Here is an 11,548-nt window from a genome sequence, read left to right as displayed (position 1 = left end):
AGAGTCCTACAGGCTAATTATATGTTTCATTTTAAATCCTTTAATTTTTTTTGTAGTTCAAATAGATAACTGTGTTTTTCTCCCACATCTTTGATTCAGACAGATGATTTGCTTCATTAATTGATATGTGGAGGAGGGGGTCTAGAAATGAGCTACATTTATGCTTCAAAAATAATCTTTTCCCAACTGCTTTTTTACTTCTGTGAATCCTCATATTTATTGCAAAATTATCCTGAAGTGAATGTCATCAACCTTTGTCCAGGAGTCTGTTGCTGGATTAATTAGTCTATAATGAATCTACTTCTCATCCTCTTTGATTTCCGTCTTTCAGGCTGGCCTGGTGACAGACTGCATCCAGGAATGTGCTTTCTACCCTGAGCTGTCGGTGTGAGGCGCAGGGCAGGGGCTGCTTGCTGAAACCAACAGCTTTGCAGAGCTGGGATTTCAGTCATCGAGGTAAAAAAACATTTGGAAGGTGCTTCTTTCCTGGAGGAGCTGTTGGAAACCGGTGAGCCCAGAATGGAGCCATCCCAGAGCCCAGCCTGGTCCTGGTCCAGCCGCTCTGTTGGGTGGCACAAACATCCCTGCACGAAACAGTGATGCATTCACCTCACAGAGGGGAAGATTTAGTGTAGCCTTGCAACTTGGTGATGATTATTTCAGCTCTTCCTGGCCAGATGGAGAAACTCGGGAAGGTCCCAGCTCTACAAAGCAGGTACCAAAGCAAATCACACTATCACACTGTCGCGCACCAGCCAGGGCCTCGTCTCTCTGGGGAGCTTTCCAGCACTGCTTGCTTGCCGCTTCCTCCTTGGCTCTTTTTTTTTCTGCTTTCAGCACACTTTGGTGAAAAACGGGTGTGAATCATTTTTTCGTGAGAAGCTTCCATTGCAAAAAGAGCTTTTTTTAGGAACGCAGCATCTTTTCAAGTGAAATGCCAGAAATCTCACAAGCTGAAGCTGAAATGTGCTGGTTGCAACATTAGGTGCAAACAGTTGGCAAAGCTTGAGTCCCAGTGGCTAAAATACCAGAGAAAATGGCAGACAGTTCCTTGGCTTTTAAATTCGGGCTGTCTTGCTTGTGTGACAGGAGGCAAGAGGGGAGGACTCGGCTCAGGCTTGGCTGGCTGAGTGATGGACACATTGCACGGGCAGCTTTTTATGGCACTTATCATGTGGATGTCCTGATTGCCTCCCAGTGCTAATGAAGATCTCCTGTAAAGGGAATGCAAGGTAGGAAAATATTATTCTCTCTAATTTCCAGATGAACCTGATCCGTGTGGATCCATTTGCCTGACATGGCTCAATCAATGCAGGTAGTGATGCCAGTGCACCAGGTTTGGCCCCACAATTGGTCTCGAAGATACCCCCAAAGCCACTAAGAACCACCCCCAGTAGCAACAATATTGTTGGCTGAGAAATGTAATAAAAACGCCATTCCCACAGTTGGCTTTTCCTTCAAATCTTCAAATCAAACCAATTGGTGGGTTTGGGAGAGAATTGTTTTCTTGGATCTTTGTCCCTGAGATTCTTTCTTATAGAAATGCCTCCAAAAAGGGTGCATAAGGTGTTAGCAGCAGCCTCAAGAAAACTGGGAAAGGAGATTTAAGAAAAACAGAACAGAAGTGAATAGAATATTTTGTGAGAGTAGAAATGTTTGATGCTGGCACTAACTTGGGGTAAGGTGGGGAGAAAGGAGGGTAGGCTGAGATGAGCTCTTAGGCAGAAGTTCTTCCCTGTGAGGGTGCTGAGGCGCTGGCACAGGGTGCCCAGAAAAGCTGTGGCTGCCCCATCCCTGGCAGTGTTCAAGGCCAGGTTGGACAAAGGGGCTTGGAGCAACCTGCTCTAGAGGAATTTCAGACCCTGCCACCATTTCTGCAGCATGTTGGGGACATACTTGTGCACCAGCCTCAAGTATGGGATGTCTCGCCAGTGCCAGACACTGCTTCCTCCCACTTTATCTCCTGTAAGTAGCTACAAGCTGATGATCAACACAAATGGTTTATAGGCAGATCTGTAGAGAGATGTGTTTTGTAGGTCAGTGCCACAATGAGGATGGCTGGGTTGCCAGCTACTGAGATGAAGGATGAAGCCTCTGCTCTGATCCCCTTTGACCAGAGCTGAGCAGCAAACTCAGCTTGCCCTCTGGGTGGAGAGGTGGCACATATGGATTTTGATAACTTTGCTCTGTTTAGAGGTCATTTTCCACTTTAAATATTCATGTTCTAAGGGACATTAAATAAATAATGCTGCACTTGTTAAGCTGAGTGGCTTGCAACTTTTGCATTTTGTGTCTTGTTTGCAATTGAGGAGTGATGTGGGCTGCTAAATACTACCTGCTCTGTAATTAGGGAAGGTTTTGTTGTTCAGACCCCATTATCTGCTAGCTGATTTTGCAAAGCAGGACTGAAATGGTTTGCAGACAGGTCTTCAAAACAAGTGTCGCTGATATCTACAGGCTGGTTTCTTGTTGGGGAAGGCAAGATGACTGCTGCAAATCAACGGGTTTATTTTGATCAAGCAGAGCCTGGATCACTGTATGTGGTGGTGGGGCATTCCCTTCAACATGGGGGCAGGCAGGGTGGCCCCAGTGCAGCCCCACTGCTCCTCCATTGCTCCTGACATGGGTGCCGGGTGCTCCACGTGGGCTTTTATTCTGCAGATTCCAGTGCATTGCCTGTGGAATCTGCATTAAATGACTATTTGGAAGAAATCCCTGTAGCATGAGATTGAAAACAAATGGCAGTGCCTCTTATTTTATTTTTCCCTCTATTTGGTTGGTACCAGAATATCCCACAGTGTCTTGGGACTTGCAGTTCAATTCAGACACTCGTATTTGCAAAAGATGGTTAATGAATATGAGGTTTCAAGGTAGGAGCCTTTCAGTGACATGAGATTTATGCAGAGACAGTTATTATACTTCCCCCCCCTCCCTGCCTGCTTCAGAAGGAATATGAATCACCAGCTGAAGGCCTCCTGTATTTGTAAATCAGCCGAAACATAACGGTGATGTTGGGAAGTTGTACTGACTTAACCGAGCTACTTTTCAATCTCAGAGCTTTACATAACCCCTTCTTAACGCACTGTTATTTCCTTTATAGATAGACTCATAAATTACTTCTGGTACACAAAATGTGTGGGAGGCTGCCTGTGTGCACAGCATGGGACCAAGACCTGCGCATTCAAATATCGGCAGACAGCTGGAACACAATCTGTGAAAAGGCACTCAGAGCCTCCAGGTCTATTAAATACAAACTTAGAACATCTACTGAGAATTTTATATCTTGCATTACACGGGTAATACCAAAAAGAATAGGTGCAATTCCCCTGGGACTTTCGTCAATAAATGTCACAGCAGAGCATCCCAAATATCTTTCTTCGGCGGTAAGGTGGCTCCCTGTGCACACAGGGGCTGTGGGGATGTAGCTGTGGTTATGCAGCAATGTATACTTGTGTATAACTATATATCTGAGCGAGGATGATCAGCCCGTGATAGCTCTACTTAATTTAGTATCCCATTTTCTGCTGAACTCCTCTAACCACATTGAGAGAAGCGGGAAACGTGTCGCTTTGGGTTCTGCAGTTATTTTGCCGCAGTCCTATAAAATTACAATGGATACAGAACCCAAATTGTCCTTTTCTGAAGCTATTTGCTTCTTAATGCTGGGAAAACTTCCATTATGGACAAAGTTGCTATATTTGCTTCCCACACCATGTCCAATTTACAGCCACAGTTTTTAGCAGTCAGGTGAGGCTGTAATATGCAGCCACTAGACTGATGGGCATAAAGGAGGCAGGGTCAAGATTACAGAGCCCCACAAAAGAGCCTCTGCTTCAACTACCATGTTGTCACTTTTTTTATCTGGATGAATTCTCCTAAATTCAGTGTCTGATTTTGAAATGTAGTCCAAGGGCCAACTCTTATCCCAAACCCTCCAGTGATGTGCGATAACTTTTACGCTGCTTTTACTTCACGTAGGTGCACAGATTATTAACATCTTTCAGTTTCCTTTTACCCATAGCCAATAACCAAAAACTGGAAAAATACTTTGTCTTTAATCTAAAGGCCACCTTTTGATTAAGCTGTTTTTGAACCCAAGCCAGGTAACGTTTCCAGCTGTGAATAAGGCCTAGGTATTCAGGCTAGTCATATGTCAGATTTGATTAGTAGCATAATCCATTGGGCATGGAAATGATTCACTAACATTTCAAAGCATCTCTGGATGCTAACAGGTTGTGGTTGTCTGCCATGCAGGAGCTGGATGGATACACCTGGTTTTTGGAAAGACAGAATCTGGTCATGAAAGAAATAATGCTTCCAGATTTTATCAGAGTCATAGAATAGTTTGGGTTGGAAGGGGCCTTTAAAGATCATCTAATCCTATCACCCTGCCATAAGCAGGGACATCTTCAATGAGATCAGGTTGCTCAGAGCCCCATCCAACCTGGCCTGAAATGTTTCCAGGCACGGGGCATGTACCACCTCTCTGGGGCAACCTGTGCCAGTGTCTCACCAGCCTCAGTATAACAAATTTCTTCCTTATCTCCAGTCTCAATCTACCCTCTTTTAGTTACGTTGTTTTCTTCAGTTCTTCTGTTTCTTCTAATTCTTTTAGTTCTGTTGCAGTGTTGTCCAGAAGCTCATATTAAGAGGAGGTGACTGCCCTGACGTGATCTGGGCTGCGCTTATTTGGGAGCTCAGGGAAGGCAGCGCAGGTAGGATGACCAGAGGCTGAGCAACAGTGGCTCCTTATGAGACCCCCTTGGTGTGGAAACACAGTCCCCAGCGTTATGGGAGAAGGGACAACTCCCCTCCACATCCAAGCCAGCAGTTAAGCTATATAGAGAGCACCCAATCCGCATCATTTCCCTGAGCACCCAAGGGGCAGCGCCAGGACCTACTGTGCCGGTGGGAGATCAGACCCAGGCAGCAGGAACGGGTGTGAAAGCCATGTACTGACACTGTCCTCAGAGATTTGAAATAGAAACAGCTGAGAAGCAATTCACATTCTCTGTACTACTCCCATTTTTCAGCCATTTCTGTGGTGTTTTTGTTTCTTTCAGGAATCAGGTGTGGTCAGGAGGGAAGAGGAGAGATGTAAAAACAAATAACGCTCTCTGCGTGGCTCTGTTCCAAAGCAAAAAGCCTCTTGTGGGTTAGGCGACTGCTGGGAGGAAAACCTGTTCTCTTGCTTGCTGCCTGTTCATGTATTTAAGTTGCACCTTTTGTTACCTCGGTGTATCCTTCAGTTGCATGAGGATAAAAGCTGTTGCTTACAACGCCTGCTAGATGCATGGAAAATGTGTTGGGATTTTGGAGTAAGAAATGGACAAAAGCCCAAATAACTATTGTTTATTGCACTGATAAAGAGTAATAAAATTTGTTTTGTTAGCAGCTCCTGCTAGAAATACTTGGTGAAGTTTTTCAAGGGCATAAGTCATCATGACACCTACAGTTCTCTTCTTAATTCTACTGGTAGCTTTGTTTTTATAGCTGTGGGTAGGAAAAAAATCAAATTAATGTATCTATCTGTTTTATAACAATCTATCCAGGGTGGTAAAAAACCCCCTTCTTACACTTTACCTTTCAGTTCTGCAATAATAAATTAACTATCATGGTTTAAGATGCAATTGTTGTTCTTTTACATCTCCAGACTAATGCATCGTGACACTTCGATTACATGAAATGGCTCCTTCTGCCCCATCTCTTGGAGGTGAAAGCCTGTGATCACATCAAGGGAAGGCTCAGGGGCTGCCTGAGCTGAATGTGGCCCATTTGTATGCCAGCAGCCATGCCCGGGGTCCCTGGCTGTCCTCTGGGAAGGACATGGGGTACCCATCCCCACGTTGGTATCACATCTCCCCATCAACATCTCCGAAGGGGCAACGTTTCTACTTGTGCTCCTGTCTTTAACAATTTAAAAGAAGAATAAGAAGAGGGAAATTGCAAAGCTGCTGGACCAAAACACGGTGTGTGCAGTCAGAAGTCAGTGCATCCATGTGCTACGGCCACGGATGCGCGTAAGAGAATGAGAGAACATGATCAACAGCTATTGCGAGTGTAATGAAAAGAGCCGTTCAAAACAAGTGTGGAAGCACACTGGGGAAAAAAACCTCTATTTATTTATATTGATATCCCTATTAAAATTGCTTCCCACAAATGATCTGTGACTGGCACTGCCTTGCCCGGTATCTGCAATAATCAAATCCCGGTAAGGCAATTTAGCAAGTTGTGGTGTTTTTTTTTTCTTTCCAAGAGAAAACAGTGGCTTGTTCTTTTATTCCAGCAGCCTGGCTCTGCATCCCCACCCTTCTGGTGTGCTCTGCCTTGCCTAGGATGCACTGGCAAGGCTGGACCATCGCTGAAGCCATCCTGAGCCACACATCTACCCGAGTTCAGGTCCCCGAGCAGAACTGCTGAGTTTGGACACTTCCACGCTACAGCAAGATTCTTCAGCCCATCTCCATTACTGCCATTAAATACATACTGTGATACACAATGTCTATGCAACACTCCCCGATGAGCCCATGCACCGAGCCTAATGACTCCTACTGTAGCTAAACACCGTACTCAGCTGTTCAGACACCACCACATGCTCGGCTCCTACTGCTGATGGAGCAGCCTGATGATTTTCTTAAGGTCTGAGATGATGGTAACGCCATGAGAGTCACAAAAAGAGATGTCTCCTCTCCCTCCCACTCTCCGCAAGGTTCATTTCTCAAAGTGGAGCTGCTGAAGATGGAAAGCCAGTTAGAGCAACGCTGCAGAGATGGTGTTACGGAGCTGGGATGCTGCGACAGAAATCGGATGAACACAGCAGGCTCCCGAAGCACCATGTTTCGATGGACTTTACTCTCCCACTTGTGAGACAAGATGCCAATGGGTCTGGTGGTGATGCCCTCTGCTCCTGCATGCTGGGAACACACCTGGCCACAAGCAGCCAGTGCTGTTGGGGGCTGGCACCCCACAGCACCCATCTGTGTCCAGGCTCGGCTCAGGACCGGGTGAGTAGCTGTTGGCCCTGGCCATTGGGTTTGTGTGTGCCTCCCCTCCTGCCCCATCCAAGCACTGCTGCCTCCTTTGTTGTTTAGCCCCTTAGGAATCTAACAGAGCCCATAATATTTAGTGGGTTTGCTAGTGATAACGTCACGTTAAGTGGCATAGCTGTGATAAATCACTCCCGCACGTCACTCAATTGTGTTTCTGAATTTTTATGTATTTTTGATAGGCCAATTTATCCCTGCTGCAGCTCCAGCCCGTGCAGTCAATGGCATTCCACTGGGGGTGAATTTTGTCTGCTATTTACAGTGTGTGCTTTTAAGCAGTGATTGGTGTGACAGTGTGATCTGTACAGCTGTCTCCCTGTATTTATTCTTTTGCCTATAAGGTTGATTTATACTAGCTCCGGAAAAAAAAATGCTCATAGCTTTTCACATGAATGACTTTAAATAACTGATTAATGATTATTATTAGCATGGAATGGGGTTTGCAAAGCTGATGGGCTTGGCTGAGCAATTGCACGTGAAGTTGCTGTGTGCCCCTCTCCAGCTCTAAACCTTCTCTGAGGTTTTCTTTATAATTGGACAGTGCCCTCTGGGCTCAATCTGATTTGTCGTGCCTGACATGAGGTTAGTGGCAGTGCCACCTGCGTGGGGGATGTCTGGTGTGTGCAGGGATGGCATCGCGTGGTACCCACCCCGAGTGAGGGATGCTCTGCACTAACCCGCTCCTTCCGTGCAGATGAACCCCCCACACAGATGACAGTGGTGACTTGTGGGCAGGGAGTGTTGAAGTGCTCTGCTTCAACTGCTATGGTCCTTGTCAGCTTTGTTTGCACGAATTTTATGAGCTTAAAATGGTGGCTCTCTGCGGTGGCATCCCTTCAGGTTTGTGTGACATGAACAGCCCCTGAAGCTCTGTTTATAAAGCCAGCTCTCTGGGTCTGTCTGTGCAACTGCAGTGAGTTGTCTCCTGCCTCTTTGGGTGCTGATCCATGCCTCGCTTGTGATTTATTCAGTGTCACCCCAGCAGTCTCCTGGGTTAGTGCAGCGCTGGGTTAACCTGCTCTGCTTGGCTTTGTGTTTCTGGACTGAAAATAGCAGATTCCTGGTGGCCAGAAACACACACAAGCAGCAAAGCTCTGCTCCCATGTGTCTTGGGTCATGGGGACAGGACACATCAGCAGCACAGGGATGGGTTCCTCAATGCTGTGCTCTGTCTTGGAGAGCATCCCCATCATCCCCTGCCCATCCTGCACTAACCTGCCCTGTCAATCAGCATCATTCAAGCACCAAACTCCTTCCCGACAGAGCAGCTACTATACAGTTAACATTTCCCAGGATGAGCCTTCTGAGATGTTTATTCCAGCAGTGTTATCCTGCTTGAGCTACCACCTGTGGTACCAAATAGGAGGAAGGATGGCTACGTCATGAATACGTCCATGCCCCAAAAGGAGGAATTTACAAGCCAGGAAACGCCATGTGTGTTTTCCTGGAGATTTAACTCCTGGATGTGTTTCTTTTGGTGCATTTGCAAAAGGGTAACTAGAAGCAGCGTGCAGAGCAGCTCCAGAGGGGTTCTATTTTCCCTAACGTTACACGATGCAGCCATCCAGCTAGGAGCACCCTTGCTATTTAGTTGTCAGATTTGCCCCTGTCAAAGTAATAGGAAGAGAATAATAGGGTTGCTTTTTATAAGATGGCACTGCTTCAGAAGTAGTGGAGGAGAAGATAAAGTCTGGAAATATGAAGTATTATTATTGTTATTATTATTAATCACAGCTCAAGTAAACTTGCCTGAGAATCACTCTTATTATTTGGTCTGCTTTCCTCTGGTTTCTGTTCCCTGAGCGCAGTTTGATTAAAAACTGTTGCATCTCCTTTTGCTCACAAGGGCTGATGTGCTGTGTTGCTGTCACCTCTCTGCAGCCAAAATAATGTGACACATCATGGAAGTGGTTGAATACTTGCTACTGGTTTTGATCGTCTTCAGAATATCATTTTCACTTTATATAGCTAGAGTATAGCTGGCCTCCTGCCGTTCCCATTCACATCTTATCCTTCAACAATGAGAAGAAAATCTGCCTGCAGTAAATGTTCAGTTTATGTTGGGGAATTTTTCCAACACAGAGAGAAAGGGAAATAAAGCAGCTTTATGAAATAATGGATATTTTTGCTGTTAACTTCATGAATAAGGGGGAGGAAGGAGGTCAGCTGAAGCTGAACTCATGCCGGAACTGCTTGCCTATTCACAGGGTTTAGGGGTTTTGAGATTTATATTTTAAAGAAAGACTTTCACATAGATTTTTACCCTCCTATATGTAAAAAGGGCAGATTTCTTGCAGGCGTAGCAGTGTGTCTGTGGTACATCGATAAAGGTGGGTTCCTTGGGGGCTGGTGGATGCAATGTCCCTGCAGTGAGCAGCTCAGTGGTGTGCAGGGTGAGGTGAATGGCAGGTGACAGGGTCAGCACGAAGCCAGGCAAAGGGGACCTCATTGCTATGGAGTTGTTCCTGTTTGTCACCAGTTCCAGTGCCCAGGGAAGCCTGCTGTTGAACTCTTGGCTGTTCCCGGCCCTGGGACCCTTTTCTGCTCACCTATGGCAGCGCTGACATGCCAGCTCAGCAGCGGCTCCGTTGGAATGGGGATGCAAAGCAGGTTGTGAGTACCATGGTTGTATGAAATACAGACATTTGCTAGCGTGACTGTGCAACCAAACAGCAGCTCAACTACATTTTATTATTAATTTCAAGCTCCAGCTGCTGCCTCGAAGCATTTTGTTTTGTCATTCTGAAAGTTGCTGCTCAGAACAAACAGAAGGGGAAGAAAAATGAAAGCAAGGCCCCTAAAACTCATTAGTAACATGAAGTCTAGCAAAGGCAGCTAACAGTGTCTAATAATCCATCAAGGTGGCTCATCTGTCAGCGATAAAAACGTCATCCCTAGAAGTTTACTAGAGCTTTATAAGGTCTAAGCTGAGTTTACTGCTTGTGGCAGCAGTGTTGTGATGGCAGTGTGCAGGAGGCATACCCAAGGAAAACAGAGCTCAGTGCCCACGCCATGCAAAAGCAACACTGGGAACACAGGCCAAACGTGTGTCAGCCCAAAAGATGGGGTTTCTGTCACTGACAAAGGCAGTCAGTGCCTGGATATGTTACTTTGGCCAGAGGAAATCAAAGTCCATCAGTATAGGGACTGTCAGCTGGCCTAAAAGGTGGTTCCTTGTGTCTGGTTTCACACAGCACAGTTCATATTCTCTTATTCCTGCAAAGCTTTGCCTGATGGTCTCTATAGCATCAGTGTCATACTGGACAGGATGAGGTATCTGTTGGGGATGTGGGGAGAGCAGGGACCAGCTTTCTGATGCGCTGGTCTCGGTCAAAGCGCTGGAGAGAAGCTCTAACCCTGCCTGTCCTCAGCCTGGCCAAAGCAGGGCATGGGAAATAGGGGTGAGCTGGGAGTGCACACACAGAGGGCACATGGGTCCCACTGGTGCAGGAGCTGCTGACGCTTGGTCCATCTTGGGTAAACACATACTCAGGGCTTCACAAGCAGTACATCATGACTATTTATCACTAGCAGATACTCTCTCTGTGCCTCTCAGTCACCTTCTCCACTCTCCCTTCCAGTGACTTTCCCTTTGCCCTCAACTAATCCATCGTCTAGGCCAGCCCCTTGGAAACAGCCCATGGTGAATTTGCTGCTTTAAACCGCTGACTTTCAGGCTTTGCTCCTGCAACAGCTCCTGGTCTGTGTTGATCCCTATTCCCTTTGGACACTGATGATATGTTCTGGTTTTGAAACAGCTTCATATAAAACTGGAAGGAAGTCTCAAATCCAGATCAAGCTTCGCACCCGCTGCCATTCCCTAATGCACCCAGCCTCTTACCTCCTGCAAGTTTTAAGCCATTCTTCTCACTCTGCTTCTTTGCAGGTCTAATGAGTTTACCGCTGCTATTCCCTCTGACAAGGGGATGGGAACAGTCACACAATTGCTGCAAAAGGCTTAGAAATACATGTAAGTGGTTTGGGTTTCTCTGTGAAATCTGAATTCAAATCCCTGCTCTCAGGAAAGAAATAAAAGGGAGAAACACCAACACTGAAGAGCAACAACTTTTAAAAAAAGCCCTGTTCAGAGGGAGGCTGAGGTTTCGCTGCCTTTTTCTCTAGACGGGGATGTTGTAGCATTGCCTACAGAGCCCTTCTTCTCTGCATTAGGCGGGCGAGGAGATTTCATTTCATACATCATTTACAATGGAGTGCATCAAGAGCAGAGTCTGTGCATATTAACACAGGGATGTGGGGAAAGAGTTGGGTTCTTTGAAAGTTTCAAAGCATTTCCACCGAGGCGGGGAGCCGGGGCTACTGATTCCTTCTCACTCCATCACAGAAGCTGTGTGAACCAAAAGCCCATGAAATGGAAAGAGAAGAACAAAGGCACTGAAAGACTTGTAATGTACCAGAATTAGTGGGAGCTGGACTAGCATGGGGATGGTGTAGCAGCTGGCTGTGTAAGTCTTGAACAACTCTTCTATCTCTTCTCATTCTCA

The 11,548-nt window shown here is 46.2% G+C and overlaps 1 long non-coding RNA gene across 1 annotated transcript in view; it reads right to left on the bottom strand.

The window, feature by feature from the left end:
• Positions 1–1,018: 1,018 nt before the first annotated feature.
• The window catches only part of LOC115613196, a 33,940-nt gene continuing 23,410 nt past the window's right edge, over positions 1,019–11,548 (bottom strand). Inside the window, exon 4 of the long non-coding RNA XR_003993303.1 lies at positions 1,019–1,214. This is a non-coding gene — a long non-coding RNA (uncharacterized LOC115613196). The remainder of the gene's footprint in view (positions 1,215–11,548) is intronic.

Source organism: Strigops habroptila, chromosome 9, assembly GCF_004027225.2.
Source record: "Strigops habroptila isolate Jane chromosome 9, bStrHab1.2.pri, whole genome shotgun sequence".
NCBI classification, from domain to species: domain Eukaryota; kingdom Metazoa; phylum Chordata; class Aves; order Psittaciformes; family Psittacidae; genus Strigops; species Strigops habroptila.
This window is presented reverse-complemented; position numbering and strand designations above follow the sequence as displayed.